The following is a 19,758-nucleotide window of genomic DNA, read 5'->3' as shown; positions in this document are numbered from 1 at the left end:
CTAGGAGAGTCTTGCAATGTTGGAATTGCGGAGAGTCTGGACATGGGATGTATAATTGTCCTTGGCCCCGTGGGGAGCCAGGGAGACCTAACTTGAATTACCCAGTGATGAATGCAGGTGAAGGAACTGGTCAACAACCAAGGCTTCTACAAAGGCCAAATGGACCAAGACCACCTCCACAAGGGGTAGAAGGAGTTCCACCTTTGCCAGATCCAAATGTGCATGTGGTAGAGGTGACAAATTCAAATGAGTTTGACATGGAAGCCAATGGCATTAAGCGTGGCCGAGGAAAAGGTAAAGAGAAAGAGGGTGTCCATCACAGAGTGACCATGGACAAGGCAAGAAGGCAAAGGAGACCAAGGAAGCTAAGAGGACTCGACGTCGTATCAATCTCCAAGACTTCCGTCTTGGACATGGTATGGCTCCATACAACCTGTTGGAAGACATGCGAGGTAAGGGTCCTGATATCTCATGGCCTCAGTTTCTTGCATTATGCCCACAAGTTAGGAGGGATTTAACAAAGGCAGTTAGCACTAGGAGAAAGGTAAAAGAGAGTTTTCCTGTTGTAAAAATTGCACATGCTGAAATGAATGAGGACATTACACCGGTGCTAGACTGGTACATCAAAGGAAGATTGGTTAGGAAAGGTCTAGTGGATGGGGGTGCACAATTTTGCATCATGACAGAAGGGCTCATGCAAAGACTAGGCATGCACATCCATGAGACACCTGAAATCAAGGTGAAAATGGCAAACAATAGCAAGGCTAGGTGCGTAGGCATTGGTAAAAATGTTTTTGTGGAGGCCTTTGGCATTAAGAAGGCAGTGGATTTTTATGTTATGTCGACCAAGGGAAGTGGATATCCATTTATCCTAGGAAGACCATGGCCAATGAAAATGAGAGCTTTGCAGGATTGGGAGAGTGGGAAATTAATTTGCAGGAATGACAATCATAAGAAGGTTGTCTTTGACATGAAGGAGCAACGCCAAGAGGAGCTCCATGAAGAATCATCTCAAAGTGAGACGGAAGAAGGGTGGACCGATAGCACTTCAGAAGAAGAAAGTAGCAGCAGCATTACTGAAGAGGAGTCTTCCATTGAAGTCATGGGGGTAAGGTTTAAGCCAAGCAACCAAGAGACCTCTTGTCAAGATTTGGAAGAGGTAGGTTCCCAAGAGAACCAAAAGGTGGAAGATGAAGGAATGTTAGAAGGTATGTTATCAACAACACTTACAAAGGATGAAAGAGAGGAGTTCAAATGTGTGATAAGGAAGTTTCCTAGGCTTTTTGCTAAAAACTACATCGATGTGCGTGGAGTAGATGCTGTTCAACACAAAATTGAGTTGAAGCCAGAGGCCACACCTAAGGCTCCGAAGCTACGAAGGCTAGGAGTCATCAAGGAGCAGGCTTTACTCAAGGAGGTAAGAAAGCTTCTAGCAGCAGGGTTCATTTATCCAGTGGAGAATTCAGAGTGGGTCTCTCCTGTTGTTGTCACTCCTAAGAAGAACGGCAAGTGGAGGGTGTGTGTGGATTACCGTCCCCTCAATGAGGCAACAAAGAGAGATCACTTTCCCCTCCCATTCCAGGATGAGATACTAAATGAGGTAGCTGGTCATGAGAAGTACACTGTGTGCGATGGTTACTCAGGTTACTTTCAAATAGGGATTGCACTGGAGAATCAATTGAAAACAACCTTTATCACTCCTTGGGGTTGTTATGCTTTTAGAGTCATGCCATTTGGCCTGACAAATGCTCCTGCAACTTTCCAACGCTTCATGAACATGGTGTTTCAAGCATTCTTTGGAAAGTCCATTAGGATTTTTATTGATGATTTTTGCATTTATAGCTCAAAATCATTGCATCTACAAAGGGTAGAAGAAGGTTTAAAGAAGCTCTATGACATGGGAGGTCAACTCAACCCCGACAAGTGTCACATAGCTGAGGATGAAGTGATCTTGCTTGGTCACAAGGTTTCCTATAAAGGCATTGAGGTGGATCCTTCAAAGGCAAAGGCTCTTATTGAGCTCCCCTCACCCAAGAATCTCAAAGAGGTCATATCATTCATTCAAAAAGTGAAGTATATGTCACGCTTTATTCACTTAGCTTCGGAGTTGCTTCATCCTTTGCAAAAGTTGACACAACAAGTAGAATTTGCATGGTTTGATGAGCTTGAAGAGTATTTTTGTAACATTAAAGTCATTTTGTCAGAGCTACTGAGGCAGTCCGGGGCGGGCAACAAGAGAGGCGACCTCTAAACACCCCTCAAGGCTCCCGTGCTGCTCAATTGGGGCTGGGGCAACCACAAGCACAACACAACAACAAACCCACAGCCAAACCCAAACAAGATAGGGGCACCACCTAGTTATGGTATGCGAACTAGGACGCAAGAGAGATTTTGGCACAACCAAGAAGATGCACCACACAAAACACACAAACAACCTCACACCAAGACACATACAAACTGGACCAGAGAGAGCTAGAGCAAAGGGAAGAGAGAGAGAAAAGGATCTTGGGTAATACCTTATTTGTGACTTGCAAATGAAGATGGTTCGTTATGATGCTATCGTAGAACTTGTACAAAAATCACTCAATGCTTAGTGATTGCTAATCATTGCCAAAACACACACACACTGTCTTAGGGTGTGGGAGACCTCTCACCACAATACCCTCTTACAATGGACACAAAACTGGCAATGAAAAACACACTAAAACACTTTCTAAAATCAAAATCAACCGATAAAACTCAAAATACACAAGTCACCTTGAATTCACCAAACCGTATTGCACAAATGGAAGGACGAAGATTTAAACGTCGAATCACGCCTTTGATGCACCAAACCTCAATTTATTGATGATGAAGGAGCATGTACAATAGTGGTTTTGAGATTTGTGGAACTCACACTCTCTCACTTGCAATGTGTAGCTTGAAGGCTTCTCTCACACCAAGAGTGAAGCTCACAAGTGGTTGCTACACCTAAGTCTCTCCTCACGCATAGAGTGTTGGGGTGCTATGTGAGATGTTGGAGGTTGTTTTACAAGAAGGAGAGGGGCCTATTTATAGGTTGGAGACCCCATATTAAGATTATTGGAAATCCTAATTTACAAGCTAACAAATCAGGATTATGATTTTTTTGAATATCAAAACATTGCGGGCCTTCTTTGTCTGCTTGAGTCATGGGTGTGGGCTCAAAAGAGAGCATTATTGATGGTAGATAAGGTGAAAGTAAGTTTTAAGGAAGGAGAGAGAGAGAGAGAGAGAGAGAGAGAGAGAGAGAGAGAGAGAGAAGAGAGAGAGAGAGAGAGAGTTACTATATATGTCTTGAGGTGAGGTGTCTTTTATGGTTAGGTCAATGCTATTTTGTGTTAGTATGTTAGTCGTTAGTAATCACTAGAAAGTTAATGTTACATTTACAATGGGTAGAGTGAGTTGATTTGATGAAGGAAGAGGGGTGAATTAAAAGAGAATCATTGAGATGGTGAAGCTTTGAAGAAGCTTGAACTCACCCTTGTGTAGATTGTGGAAAAAATGATCGCTGGTCTTCTTCTTCTTCTTCGCTTCTTTACGCCGCCGCCATGGTTGACCACCACGATGAAAAGAGGATTTGTTGATGAAAAATCCTCAATTTGCAAAAGTTATCATGGTTAAGATGCTGAATTCTAGATATTTTAGGAGAGGTAAATGAAATTGTAACATAGAAGCAATAGAGAGAGACATGGAGAGGGTGTATGTATGTAGAGGTTCATAAAAGAACTATAGGGATGAGAGAGAAGGGTAATGGTGAAGAGGGTGGGAGAAGCCATGGAAATTGCAGGTTTGAGTGAGGGAAGGAGAGGGAGGGATGTGTAAGAGTGAGTAGGTGTGTGGAAGGGTGAGAGAAGACTAAGGGCTACTTGTGAGAAAAGTGGGCAGACTGGGGTCCACTCAAAAAATCATAGCTCACCTCTGGTAGCTCCAAAAATCATGAAAAAATTTGAGGTGATTATTCAGAGTGTGGGATACATTTTCTCTTTTGACCACCGCTCCAAATTCGGAGTGGAGATAGGTGCCAAAATTCTCACCAAAAAGCCTGTTTTTTATGCCTGCAAAAGTCTTTTAGTGGCCCCCTCCTTTGTTGAATTTGTACAATGCATCCAAGAGTGAGCCCCTCCTTTGTCATATTATAATACAAAGCATTCAAGTCACCCTTGACCCATGCATGGAGGAGGATTATTGGTGAGATAAGAAATATATACATGGTGGGACTAGTGTATGGACTATTCATGGACTTTAGCTCAATGAGCACATGGTGTTAGAATAATGAGTAAAAATAATAATAAAAATATGGAGGAGTTATGGATATGGAAAGATATTGGAATCATATGATATGGTCCCTCCTTGAATTATTGGAATCATATGATATGGTCCCTCCTTGAATTATTTTGGGTGAAAGAGGAAAAGGTATGCAAGTAAATAATATAATAAAAGTAACCAATGAGTAGAAATCAATTTTTTGTTTTCACGAGGGTGAGGGTGAAAATGTGGGAGTGATTTGTATAAAAGAAAAATATGAGGTTAGAGTATGTACATATTGGCAAAAAATATAATTATGGTGTAAGAGGATGAAAGAAGGTGTACATAGGTTTAATAAAACACACACCTAAGTAGAAATATTTAAATAAAATACCAAAATAATTATAAAAAATCCCTATATTTAGGCCATATATACAATGAAATATTTACACACAAAGAGGCCATAATATACTTTTATTTATTTTTTTTTTATTTTTTTTTATTTTGGCTCACCTAGCCCAGTGACTAGCTAGCTGAGGGTTTTTAAGAAAATATGGGGAAAGTTCCCTAACTCACACACGCCTATATATAGTGAAATGGTAGGGATAGCCACAGTGTTTGGGTGATTTTGGTAGGGTGAGGTAACTCACTATGGCAATTACAGAGAGCCGAAAAACGGCTATCATTAGCCCTCCCCCGGGATGATGGTATATTCATGTACCATCATAGAGCATCTTTTCCAAAGAGAGTGCTTCAGAGTCCTTGACGAGATTTTCATTGTTTGGCCCCTTAGAATTTTGGCTGGAGTTACACTCATGCTTCATGTAACAATATTTACATGAGACAGCGGCCTTTGGACAGATCTTTGGTAGATCCTTTGGTAGAAGGCGACTCAAATAGGGCTTCAAGCGATACCCGTTTACCTTCCTGGAGTGCTCTTTACCATTCAAGTCCATAAGCTGATAGTAACTAGAATTGAAAGCCTTCTTGACTATGTATGGCCCTTGCCATCTAGTTTCAAATTTGGCATCAAAACGATTGTCAAGTCGATTGTCATACCTTAGCACAAGATCTCCTTCATTGATGCCTTTGTCCTTCAGTTTCTTGTCGTGCGTTTCTTTCGCTTGTGTGGCTTTCCTCTTGTAGCACTCGTATACTGCTTCTCTTTTCCACTCAAGCTCCACTAACGTAAGAAGTCGATCCATCCATACCTCTTGATCATCTTGTGCTCCTTTGCCATGAAGTCGCATTGTTGGAATGTTGAGCTCGATAGGCTGCAAAGCCTCTTGACCATAGACCAAGTGAAATGGTGTGAACTCCGTGGCTTCCCTATATGTGGTTCGATACGCCCACAAGGCACCATCCAAGAAGTCATCCCACAACATTGTCTTGTTTTTCACCATCTTTCTAATGATTCCTGCAATGACACCATTAGCCTTCTCCACCAAACCATTTGACTGTGGGTAGTATGGTGTGCTATGACGATGTAGAATGTGAAGCTCTTCACAAACTTCTGTGAGCAAGCCCTTCCTAAACCCTGGACCATTATCAGAAACAATCTCCAAAGGTGTACCAAATCTGCAACAAATGTGAGTGTACACAAACTTGCTAACTGTCCTCTCATTCACTCTTGCCACACTTTGAGCTTCCACCCACCTAGTCATATAGTCTACAGCCACTAGAATGTAGAGTTTACCATTTTTTGTCCTAGGAAGAGGACCCATAGCATCAATGCCCCACTTTTCAAAGGGTCCATTTGCAAGCACTATTTGCCTCGGGGCATGCACCAACCTTCTATTTCCATTTATCTGACAATTGTGACAGCTTTTACACCGATGTTGAACATCCACATGCAAGCTTGGCCAAACATACCCCGCAAGCAAAATCTTCTTCACAGTTGATTCTTGGGAAAAATGACCACCACATGCCTCTTCATGCAAACCTTTTAGAATGGCTGGAATTTCCTTGATAGTTGGTACTCTTCTGCACACTTGATCTTTCCCTCTTTGATAGAGGGAGCCTTCTAGGAAGAGATAGAAACTTACCTTCTTCATAAGTCTCCTCTTCTGAGCCTTCGTGAAGTCTTGTGGAAACTCACCCTCCAAAATGTAGCCAATAATGGGAGCCAATGACTCCAATCCCTGGTGTCTCGGTTGCTTGACAGCTGTTGCCACCATGATGACCTGCACTTCTCTCTCAACACATGTAACTGCTTGTTGTGCAAGTAAATCGGCATCTTCATTTTGTTTCCTCGGAATATGATATAGTTGCACTTCTTCAAACTGATTAAACATCTTACGAATGGCATGAACTTTTGTCCTTAAGCTTTCATTCTTGCATGCCCAAATGCCTAAAATCTGTTTAACAATGAGAAGTGCATCTCCCTTTACCATGAGACGTTTTATCCCTTGGCCAATGCACATCTTCAAACCATGAAGTAGTGTGTCGTATTCTGCTTCATTGTTGCTAGTTGAACCTGGTAGATTGACCTTCTCTTTCATGACCACCTCTCCACTTGGGTTGAGCAACACTAGCCCTCCCCCTGCTTTTCCTGTGGCTCGTCGAAAAGCTCCATCAAAGAACAAGGTAAAAGCATTGGGAATACTTGTTGGTGGTGGCAATGGTAGGGTCTTTACTTGAGGCACCTTAATTTCCTTCTCATGTACCCTATAAGTGAGAATCCCTGCCAATTGTGCACGCACACTATCTTCTACCTTGAAAGAGTATTGGAACTCTTGCAACTCCATAATCCACTTTGAGATCCTAGTACTAAGATTCATTTGAGATGACACCCAAGGGAACAAATTTTCTGCAGTGAGAATTACAAAACGTTTTGGTAGTAAGTAGGATCTAAACTTTCTCACCGCAAACATGAGAGAAAGCATCATGAGTTCTGCTTCTGTGTAGTCTCTCTCCAAAGCATTCATGACCCTACTAGCAAAGTAGATGGGTCGCATCCTTGTACTGTGGGGATCTTGTTGTAGCAACACAGCACCAATTGTTTCCCTTCCAACACTAGAGCTAACAAAGAATGTGTACTCCCAACAAGGAGGCATGAGTGTTGGTAGCTCTGACAAAATGACTTTAATGTTACAAAAATACTCTTCAAGCTCATCAGACCATGCAAATTCTACTTGTTGTGTCAACTTTTGCAAAGGATGAAGCAACTCCGAGGCTAAGTGAATGAAGCGTGACATATACTTCACCTTTTGAATGAAAGAGATGACCTCGTTAAGACTCTTCGGTGATGGGAGCTCAATAAGAGCCTTTGCCTTTGAAGGATCCACCTCAATGCCTTTATAGGAAACCTTGTGACCAAGCAAGATCACTTCATCCTCAGCTATGTGACACTTGTCGGGGTTGAGTTGACCTCCCATGTCATAGAGCTTCTTTAAACCTTCTTCTACCCTTTGTAGATGCAATGATTTTGAGCTATAAATGCAAAAATCATCAATAAAAACCCTAATGGACTTTCCAAAGAATGCTTGAAACACCATGTTCATGAAGCGTTGGAAAGTTGCAGAAGCATTTGTCAGACCAAATGGCATGACTCTAAAAGCATAACAACCCCAAGGAGTGATAAAGGTTGTTTTCAATTGATCCTCCAGTGCCATCCCTATTTGAAAGTAACCTGAGTAGCCATCACACACAGTGTACTTCTTATGACCAGCTACCTCATTTAGTATCTCATCTTGAAATGGGAGGGGAAAGTGATCTCTTTTTGTTGCCTCATTGAGTGGACGGTAATCCACACACACCCTCCACTTTCCGTTTTTCTTAGGAGTGACAACAACGGGAGAGACCCACTCTGAATTCTCCACTGGATAAATGAAACCTGCTGCTAGAAGCTTTCTTACCTCCTTGAGTAAAGCCTGTTCCTTGATGACTCCTAGCCTTCGTAGCTTCTGAGCCTTAGGTATGGCCTCTGGCTTCAACTCAATCTTGTGTTGAACAACATCTACTCCACGCACATCGGTGTAGTCTTTAGCAAAAAGCCTCGGAAATTTCCTTAGCACACATTTGAACTCCTCTCTTTCATCCTTTGTAAGTGTTGTAGACAACATACCTTCTAACATTCCTTCATCTTCCACCTTTTGGTTCTCTTGGGAATCTACCTCTTCCAAACCTCGAGAAGAGGTCTCCTGGTTGTTTGGCTTAAACCTTACCCCCATGACTTCGATGGAAGACTCCTCTTCAGTAATGCTGCCGCTACTTTCTTCTTCTGAAGTGTTTTCAGTCCAATCTTCTTCCGTCTCACTTCGAGATGATTCTTCATGGAGCTCCTCTTGGCGTTGCTCCTTCATGTCAAAGACAACCTTCTTGTGATTGTCATTCCTGCAAATTAGCTTTCCACTCTCCCAATCCTGCAAAGCTCGCATTTTCATTAGCCATGGTCTTCCTAGGATAAATGGGTAACCACTTCCCTTGGTCGACATAACATAAAAATCCACTGCTTTCTTAATGCCAAAGGCCTCTACAAAGACATTTTTACAAATGCCTACACACCTAGCCTTGCTATTGTTTGCCATCTTGACTTTGATTTCAGGTGTCTCATGGATGTGCATGCCTAGTCTTTGCATGAGTCCCTCTATCATGATGCAAATTTGTGCACCCCCATCCACTAGACCTTTCCTAACCAATCTTCCTTTGATGTAACGGTCTAGCACCGGTGTAATGTCCTCATTCATTTCAGCTTGTGCAATTTTTACAACAGGAAAACTCTCTTTTACCTTTCTCCTAGTGCTAACTGCCTTTGTTAAATCCCTCCTAACTTGTGGGCATAATGCAAGAAACTGAAGCCACGAGATATCAGGACCCTTACCTCGCATGTCTTCCAACAGGTTGTATGGAGCCATACCATGTCCAAGAGGGAAGTCTTGGAGATTGATATGACGTCGAGTCCTCTTAGCTTCCTTGGTCTCCTTTGCCTTCTTGCCTTGTCCATGGTCACTCTGTGATGTGACTCCTTCTTTCTCTTTACCTTTTCCTCGGCCACGCTTAATGCCATTTGCTTCCATGTCAACCTCATTTGAGTTTTTCACCTCTACCACATGCACATTTGGATCTGACAAAGGTGGAACTCCTTCTATCCCTTGTGGAGGTGGTCTTGGTCCATTTGGTCTTTGTAGAAGCCTTGGTTGTTGACCAGTTCCTTCACCTGCATTCATCACTGGGTAATTCAAGTTAGGTCTCCCTGGCTCTCCACGGGGCCAAGGACAATTATACATCCCATGTCCAGACTCTCCGCAATTCCAACATTGCAAGACTCTCCTAGGTCGTGGGTCTCGCTCTTCAGACTTCTTTGCTTGTCCCTTTGGACCTACGGCTTGTGCAAGGTGAATTGACAGGCTGCTTAAGGATTCATTTAACTTCTCAATCACTTCAACGGTTACCTCAGGAAGCTCCTTAGATGTTGATGCTTGTGACTTACCTTTGGGTCTAAGACCTTCTATTGGAACCTCCCCCCTTAAGCACTTGAGTTTCCTATATTTCTCAGCAGCCCTAGTTTCAGCTGCATCAAAGGTAGCAGGTGCACCCGTCTCAACTTTTACCTTAAGGTCAGGAAAGAGTCCGGCTATGAACCTCTCCTTCTTTAGAAATTCTGCACCATCACCAGGGTTAGCAACATTTCGTATCCATAGAGCCCAAAGACGTAGGAACTCTTGCTTGTACAAGTAGTAGTCATCTAAGTCTTTTTGCTTATGAGAAACAATGTCTTGCCATAGCTTTTGAGTGTTTTGGGGATCAAAGAAGTATCTCTTGAAATGATTGACAACTTCCATGTAATTTTCTTTAACTTCCTAAGGCAAAGAGTCAAACCAAGTGCTAGCATCTTTCCTAAGGACTACCTCAAACATTTCTACACGTTCTTGATCAGTTACTATCCTCTTGATACGACAAGACATCTTGAAATTTGCCAAAAATAATTCTGCATCCTCTCCAGGCTCTCCAAAGAAAAGAGGATATCCAGACATTTGGCGTTGGTTCTCCATTGAATTGATTTCAAAGTGACGCGTTTTGTTTTTTCTTTCTTTAAAAGATCTACACAATAATATTCTCTAAATTGCAATCTATTCTACAACAAAATAAAAATATTCACATCAAATGACCTATGATAATCAATGAGAGGTAGGATGACAGGGTTTGGTGACGCGAGAATTTCTCCTACTCTTTGGGCACCAAACATGAACACCATACGTTGTTGAAAATGGAATTTTCTACTAATTGCAATGTTTATTCTAATGTGTGGAGTGAAATGAAAGGGGAAAACCTCTATTCTTGGGCCATTATCCATTGTCCATGCATGACCTTATGCTTAAAACAAAACAAAAATATAGACGTCCAAACTAAGGTCGTACCTAATGAGAGGCAAAATAAAAGGATTTACTGATGCGTTTATCTCTGCCAACCTAAGAGGACCTAAAATTCTACGAATTACACGTTGAAATTGCAACTTAGTACTAACAATTATGTGTACCTTTTGCCTTGCAATGGGAATGAAGGGATCATACAAATTCTCGTGATTCATGCAAGCTACTTGATTATGCTAAAGGTTGAGCCTACACAAAACATACACAAGCCTTTCCTCAGTGGGGGCACCAAAATTGAGGCGGTCCGGGGCGGGCAACAAGAGAGGCGACCTCTAAACACCCCTCAAGGCTCCCGTGCTGCTCAATTGGGGCTGGGGCAACCACAAGCACAACACAACAACAAACCTACAGCCAAACCCAAACAAGATAGGGGCACCACCTAGTTATGGTATGCGAACTAGGACGCAAGAGAGATTTTGGCACAACCAAGAAGATGCACCACACAAAACACACAAACAACCTCACACCAAGACACACACAAACTGGACCAGAGAGAGCTAGAGCAAAGGGAAGAGAGAGAGAAAAGGATCTTGGGTAATACCTTATTTGTGACTTGCAAATGAAGATGGTTCGTTATGATGCTATCGTAGAACTTGTACAAAAATCACTCAATGCTTAGTGATTGCTAATCATTGCCAAAACACACACACACTGTCTTAGGGTGTGGGAGACCTCTCACCACAATACCCTCTTACAATGGACACAAAACTGGCAATGAAAAACACACTAAAACACTTTCTAAAATCAAGATCAACCGATAAAACTCAAAATACACAAGTCACCTTGAATTCACCAAACCGTATTGCACAAATGGAAGGACGAAGATTTAAACGTCGAATCACGCCTTTGATGCACCAAACCTCAATTTATTGATGATGAAGGAGCATGTACAATAGTGGTTTTGAGATTTGTGGAACTCACACTCTCTCACTTGCAATGTGTAGCTTGAAGGCTTCTCTCACACCAAGAGTGAAGCTCACAAGTGGTTGCTACACCTAAGTCTCTCCTCACGCATAGAGTGTTGGGGTGCTATGTGAGATGTTGGAGGTTGTTTTACAAGAAGGAGAGGGGCCTATTTATAGGTTGGAGACCCCATATTAAGATTATTGGAAATCCTAATTTACAAGCTAACAAATCAGGATTATGATTTTTTTGAATATCAAAACATTGCGGGCCTTCTTTGTCTGCTTGAGTCATGGGTGTGGGCTCAAAAGAGAGCATTATTGATGGTAGATAAGGTGAAAGTAAGTTTTAAGGAAGGAGAGAGAGAGAGAGAGAGAGAGAGAGAGAGAGAGAGAGAGTTACTATACATGTCTTGAGGTGAGGTGTCTTTTATGATTAGGTCAATGCTATTTTGTGTTAGTATGTTAGTCGTTAGTAATCACTAGAAAGTTAATGTTACATTTACAATGGGTAGAGTGAGTTGATTTGATGAAGGAAGAGGGGTGAATTAAAAGAGAATCATTGAGATGGTGAAGCTTTGAAGAAGCTTGAACTCACCCTTGTGTAGATTGTGGAAAAAATGATCGCTGGTCTTCTTCTTCTTCTTCGCTTCTTTACGCCGCCGCCATGGTTGACCACCACGATGAAAAGAGGATTTGTTGATGAAAAATCCTCAATTTGCAAAAGTTATCATGGTTAAGATGCTGAATTCTAGATATTTTAGGAGAGGTAAATGAAATTGTAACATAGAAGCAATAGAGAGAGACATGGAGAGGGTGTATGTATGTAGAGGTTCATAAAAGAACTATAGGGATGAGAGAGAAGGGTAATGGTGAAGAGGGTGGGAGAAGCCATGGAAATTGCAGGTTTGAGTGAGGGAAGGAGAGGGAGGGATGTGTAAGAGTGAGTAGGTGTGTGGAAGGGTGAGAGAAGACTAAGGGCTACTTGTGAGAAAAGTGGGCAGACTGGGGTCCACTCAAAAAATCATAGCTCACCTCTGGTAGCTCCAAAAATCATGAAAAAATTTGAGGTGATTATTCAGAGTGTGGGATACATTTTCTCTTTTGACCACCGCTCCAAATTCGGAGTGGAGATAGGTGCCAAAATTCTCACCAAAAAGCCTGTTTTTTATGCCTGCAAAAGTCTTTTAGTGGCCCCCTCCTTTGTTGAATTTGTACAATGCATCCAAGAGTGAGCCCCTCCTTTGTCATATTATAATACAAAGCATTCAAGTCACCCTTGACCCATGCATGGAGGAGGATTATTGGTGAGATAAGAAATATATACATGGTGGGACTAGTGTATGGACTATTCATGGACTTTAGCTCAATGAGCACATGGTGTTAGAATAATGAGTAAAAATAATAATAAAAATATGGAGGAGTTATGGATATGGAAAGATATTGGAATCATATGATATGGTCCCTCCTTGAATTATTGGAATCATATGATATGGTCCCTCCTTGAATTATTTTGGGTGAAAGAGGAAAAGGTATGCAAGTAAATAATATAATAAAAGTAACCAATGAGTAGAAATCAATTTTTTGTTTTCACGAGGGTGAGGGTGAAAATGTGGGAGTGATTTGTATAAAAGAAAAATATGAGGTTAGAGTATGTACATATTGGCAAAAAATATAATTATGGTGTAAGAGGATGAAAGAAGGTGTACATAGGTTTAATAAAACACACACCTAAGTAGAAATATTTAAATAAAATACCAAAATAATTATAAAAAATCCCTATATTTAGGCCATATATACAATGAAATATTTACACACAAAGAGGCCATAATATACTTTTATTTTTTTATTTTTTTTTTATTTTTTATTTTGGCTCACCTAGCCCAGTGACTAGCTAGCTGAGGGTTTTTAAGAAAATATGGGGAAAGTTCCCTAACTCACACACGCCTATATATAGTGAAATGGTAGGGATAGCCACAGTGTTTGGGTGATTTTGGTAGGGTGAGGTAACTCACTATGGCAATTACAGAGAGCCGAAAAACGGCTATCATTACCAACACTCATGCCTCCTTGTTGGGAGTACACATTCTTTGTTAGTTCTAGTGTTGGAAGGGAAACAATTTGTGCTGTGTTGTTACAACAAGATCCCCACAGTACAAGGATGCGACCCATCTACTTTGTTAGTAGGGTCATGAATGCTTTGGAGAGAGACTACACAGAAGCAGAACTCATGATGCTTTCTCTCATGTTTGCGGTGAGAAAGTTTAGATCCTACCTGCTACCAAAACCTTTTGTAATTCTCATTGCAGAGAATTTGTTCCCTTGGGTGTCATCTCAAATGAATCTTAGTACTAGGATCTCAAAGTGGATTATGGAGTTGCAAGAGTTTCAATACTCCTTCAAGGTAGAAGATAGTGTGCGTGCACAATTGGCAGGGATTCTCACTTATAGGGTGCATGAAAAGGAGATTAAGGTGCCTGAAGTAAAGACCCTACCATTACCACCACCAAAAAGTATTCCTAATGCTTTTACCTTGTTCTTTGATGGAGCTTTTCGTCGAGCCACAGGAAAAGCAGGGGGAGGGCTAGTGTTGCTCAACCCAAGTGGAGAGGTGGTCATGAAAGAGAAGTTCAATCTACCAAGTTCAGCTAGCAACAATGAAGCAGAATATGACACACTACTTCATGGTTTAAAAATATGCATTGGCCATGGTATACAACGTCTCATGGTAAAAGGCGATGCACTTCTCATTGTGAAGCAGATTTTAGGCATTTGGGCATGCAAAAATGAAAGACTAAGGGCCAAAGTTCATACCATCCGTAGGCTATTTAATCAATTTGAGGAGGTGCAATTATATCATATTCCTAGGAAACAAAATGAAGATGCTGATTTACTTGCACAGGAAGTAGTTACATGTGTTGAGAGAGAAGTGCAGGTCATCATGGTGGCAGCAGCTGTCAAGCAACCGAGATACCAGGGATTGGAGTCATTGGCTCCCATTATCGGCTACATTTTGGAGGGTGAGTTTCCACAAGACTTCACGAAGGCTCAGAAGAGGAGACTCATGAAGAAGGCAAGCGCATATCTCTTCCTAGAAGGCTCCCTCTATCAAAGAGGGAGGGATCAAGTATGCAGAAGAGTACCAACTATTGAGGAAATTCCAGCCATTCTAAAAGGTTTGCACGAAGAAGCATGTGGTGGTCATTTTGCCCAAGAATTAACTGTGAAGAAGATTTTGCTTGCGAGGTATGTTTGGCCAAGCTTGCATGTGGATGTTCAACATTGGTGTAAAAACTGTCACAATTGTCAGATAAATGGAAATAGAAGGTTGGTGCATGGCCCGAGGCAAATAGTGATTGCAAATGGACCCTTTGAAAAGTGGGGCATTGATGCCATGGGTCCTCTGCCTAGGACAAAAAATGGTAAACTCTACATTCTAGTGGCTATAGACTATATGACTAGGTGGGTGGAAGCTCAAAGTGTGGCAAGAGTGAATGAGAGGACAGTTAGCAAGTTTGTGTACAATCACATTTGTTGCAGATTTGGCACACCTTTGGAGATTGTTTCTGATAATGGTCTAGGGTTTAGGAAGGGCTTGCTCACAGAAGTCTGTGAAGTACTTCACATTCTACATCGTCACAGTACACCCTACTATCCCCAATCAAATGGTTTGGTAGAAAAAGCTAATGGTGTCATTGCAGGCATGATTAGAAAGATGGTGAAAAACAAGACAAAGTTGTGGGATGACTTCTTGGATGGTGCCTTGTGGGCGTATCGAACCACATATAGGGAAGCCACAGAGTTCACACCATTTCACTTGGTCTATGGTCAAGAGGCTTTACAGCCAATTGAACTAAACATTCCAACAATGCGACTTCATGACAAATCAGCACAAGATGATCAAGAAGCATGGATGGATCGACTTCTTACCTTAGCTGAGCTTGAGTGGAAAAGAGAGGCAGCATACGAGTGCTACAAGAGAAAAGCTACGCAGGCGAAGGAGAAGCTTGACAAGAAACTAAAGGACAAAGGCATCAATGAAGGAGATCTGGTGCTAAGGTATGACAATCGACTGGATAATCGTTTTGATGCCAAGTTTGAAACTAGATGGCAAGGCCATATATAGTCAAGAAGGCTTTCAATTCAAGTTACTATCAGCTTATGGACTTGAATGGTAAAGAGCACTCCAGGAAAGTAAACGGGTATCGCTTGAAGCCCTATTTGAGTCGCCTTCTACCAAAGGATCTACCAAAGATCTGTCAAAAGGCCACTGTCTCATGTAAGTATTGTTACATGAAGCAAGAGTGTAACTCTAGCCAAAATTCTGAGGGGCCAAACAATGAAGATCTTGTCAAGGACTCTGAAGCACTCTCTTTGGAAAAGATGCTCTATGATGGTACATGAATATACCATCATCCAGGGGGAGGGCTAATGATAGCCGTTTTTCGGCTCTTTGTAGTTACCACAGTGAGTTACCTCACCCTACCAAAATCACCCAAACACTGTGGCTATCCCTACCATTTCACTGTACATAGGCGTGCGTGAGTCACGGGACTTTTCCCATATCTTCTTAAAAAACCCTCAATTAGCTAGTCATTGGGCTAGTTGAGCCAAAAATAAATAAATAAATAAATAAATATAAGTATATTATGGCCCATGCGTATGTAAATATTTCTTTATATATAGGGCCTAAATAAAAGATTTTTTTATAATTATTTTGATATTTATTTAAATATTTCTACCTAGGTGTGTGTTATTTATACTCTGTACATTGCCTCACCATTACCACAATTTTTTCTTGCCATTTTTCATACTCTTTATTCCATATAGAAATATTTTCATGTAAGCTTCTCTTATATTTGGTGTAACTCCACCCCAACAAAAATCCAAAAAAACTAGTTTTATTTATGTGTATATTTTTTCACTATTTTGATCTTTCCCTTCCTACATCTATTTTGTTTTTTTCTAAAAAATTAGAACACCAAAAATATTTATCTTTTTATGGTAGCCTCATAATGAGAGAGATTTTTTTGACCCCTTTATATTTTTTTCCACTTATATTATTTATATTTGACATGTACATATTTTTTAGACCCCTCAATATTTGATTTTCTTAATTGTACTATTCACTTATATCCTAATCTCAACAATATCTTCAATTATAGACCTACCAAATAAGGTCAAGGGTAGGTGGCATGCATACATGCACTATGGAGGGCTCACTCTTGGAGGTATTCAAAAGAATCATCCAAAGAAGGACCCCACAAGGACCTTTGCAGTGGAAAAAAACGGTCGGTTTTGCTGAATTTTTAAAGTTCACTTGCTCTCCGAATTTGAAAAGGTGATACAAACAAAAGTTGTAGCTCGTGGGCTGAACTTTTGTCTCAAATTTTTTCATATTTTTTTGAGCTACGACTTGTAAGCTATGAATTGTTTAGTGGACCCCAGTTTTCCCATGCTATGCAGCCACACTCTCTCTTCCACTTTATCATTTTCTTCTTTCACACACACTTCTCCACTCATTATCCCCATCCCTCTCACCACTCCTCTCTGCACACTACTCACCTTCTCCTCAACCTTGAATAATAAGAGAAACCATGGTGAACTCATACCTCCCACACACAATTCCATTCCAAAATTGACCACCTAGTCTCATTTTTCCTCCTCCAAATTACCCATATCTATCAAAAAACCACAAAATTCAGCTTCTTCTCTTAAAAGACAGCATCATGGTGGTTGATTACTCAGCTTCAATTACCTTGTCTCTCAAGGAAGGTCAAGAATGGAGAAAAAATGTACCGTCAAAGCTAGTGGACCGTCAACAAGCGTCAAAATTGGCCCTACTCAAGACACTTGGAGCATCAACCTTGTAAGAAATCCACCTTTTCTTACCTCTTAAGAGTTTTTCTTCCTTATTTGTATCCTACATGGATACTCCCATTGTAAATATCCAATTCCATTTGTAAATTAATACTAACTCTACTAACACTAACCCACTATGAAAAGTCCTATCACCTCCATTTCTCTCCTCTCTCTTTCCCCACCAACTTCTTGATAATTCCAAGCAAAAGAAATTAGATAAATGGCTGAAAATCTAACCCAACCATGGTTAGAGGAGTAACCCTAGCCTTCAAAATTGCTATAAAAGGAGGGTGTAGCTAGCACAAAAGGGGAGCCATAAGCAGGAGCACTATGCTATAGCTTGAGAAGCCAAGCTCAACCTCTCTAGAAGGAGCTCTTGAGTGGAAGCTCATTGTCTTATGCATGTGCATGTGTTGTAATAGGGGATTAGCAAGGGAACTCTATGCCATTTGTAAGAGAGAGAGTGTTCATTCAATTGAGAGTAGGAAATCTATCATTTCTCCTACTAGTGTAAGCCCAACATTTGCTAAATCAAGGAGGGTGGATTTGGACTAAGCTTGGATACTTTGTCTCCCTTCCAACGTGAAATAATGGACAACAATGATGCGTAAGTGTCTTGGTGTTTTTTGTTAAGTTCTTGATAGCTTGTCTCTGGTGTTGTCATCAATCTAGCCATAAATCCCACATACTGTAAGAGGGCGACAGGGTGGAGAGGACTCCCCTGGCTTTAAGACAATGATTGGGGTGGCTTTTCTTGTGATGTGTTGTGGTGAAATTTACGCAAGCTATGTTGAACAAATACTAATTTCACTTTGATTTGTCATGACAGATTTGTAAGACGGTATTAATGCAACAAGCACCCCCTCCCCCTTTCTCTCTCTTTCTTAAATATATAGTTGTGTTTGCTTGATCATTGCCGATACGTTTCAAAGCAGCTCGAGCACTATCTCTCTCTCTCTCTCTCTCTCTCTCTCTCTCTCTCTCGTGTTTTAGTGTGTGAGAGTGTTCCATTGGTGTTAGGGTTAGTGTAAATTCCTTGCTTGTTTGTGGGTTGCTCTAACGATTCTCCTCTTTTGCGTCCTAGTTCGCTCTTAAACTAGGTGGTGCCCCTTGTGTAGTTGGGATTTGGCTGGGGGTTTGTTGTTTTGGGTTGTGTTGTGTTGTGCCCCAGCCCCATTGAGCAGCACGGGAGCCTTGAAGGGTGTCTAGAGGTTACTCTTCTTGTTGCCTGCCCCGGACCGCCTCACTGTATTTCAAAAGAAACTAGAAAATTCTCAATGCCAATTGGAAGCAATAGAGGCAGCGAGTGAAACTGCAAACACGGAAGAAATCATAAGACTCCGTGCTGACATTAAACCTAGAAAGGAAGTTTTACAGCATCTAGGAGCTTTAGAGATTCTTGACTATGAGAAGCTTGTGACAACTTGTCACGCAGAGAGGGATAGGGTGCAATAACTGCTTGACCCAGATGTTCGCAACCTGGAGTTATGCAGAGACATACTTAAAATTCTGGGGCAAAATCATCTGTACACAATTCATCCATTTCCCATGTCAGACAATCATAGATCAAGTTGTCTCATCATCAAAGACGTTTGTGCCGCTCCTGTGGCTTGGGATTTCCTGACAATGAGGTAGTGGGTGTTTATATGCTCCAATGCAAATACCCCTACGATATCTTATGCTTTGCACATTTGTGTGGAAGTAGCGATATGTGCATGTACAGTGGCCGCAATCAAGTAATTGTCAATGCTAAACGACAAATGTGCCCACCCTTAGTGTCACAGGAACCAAATAATAGAGATAGGCAGTGAAGGTAGAGAAAGAGATCTTTGTATTGATAGTGTTTGATACAACAGAGGAGCAATAAAATAAATGGGCGCACTCCATTGTACGGAGCTCGAACCTCCCGACCACCCCCGAGCTTTAGTTCGCTTCCATGCAGCGTCTCACTCGCACTCGCACTCGCACTCTCACTCTCACTCGCACTCACACTCGCACTCGCACTCACACTCGCACTCGCACTCACACTCGCAGAAGAGAGATCGGTGAATGATCCCCAAACGCACCATCCGTCGTTCTTTAATCCTTCTTTTCCTCAAAAAACATGCGGCTTCTCAAAATAGTCGTTTTTTTTAAGACGTCCAATCAACTCGATTTTCGCACCAAGTATACCTGCGAGAATAAGATAAGAACGTGATCTCTAAGCGATCCGTAAAGGTTAGATTTCTATCATGACACTTTGCACAGATCCTGTTTCACACATTGATTTCTGCATCGCCTACAAAATAGCCAAAAGAACATACTCGTGCAACCAATTAAACATGATAATCAAAGTAAAAAAATATAATTATATACCT

General features: G+C 41.3%; 1 pseudogene; it reads left to right on the top strand.

The window, feature by feature from the left end:
- Window positions 1-18,856, top strand: part of LOC147447427 (uncharacterized) — a 43,893-nt pseudogene extending 25,037 nt beyond the window's left edge.
- The last annotated feature ends 902 nt before the right edge of the window (window positions 18,857-19,758 follow it).

The sequence above is a fragment of the Adiantum capillus-veneris genome, chromosome 11 (genome assembly GCF_014529385.1).
Source record: "Adiantum capillus-veneris isolate H3 chromosome 11, ASM1452938v2, whole genome shotgun sequence".
NCBI classification, from domain to species: Eukaryota; Viridiplantae; Streptophyta; class Polypodiopsida; order Polypodiales; family Pteridaceae; genus Adiantum; species Adiantum capillus-veneris.
This window is presented reverse-complemented; position numbering and strand designations above follow the sequence as displayed.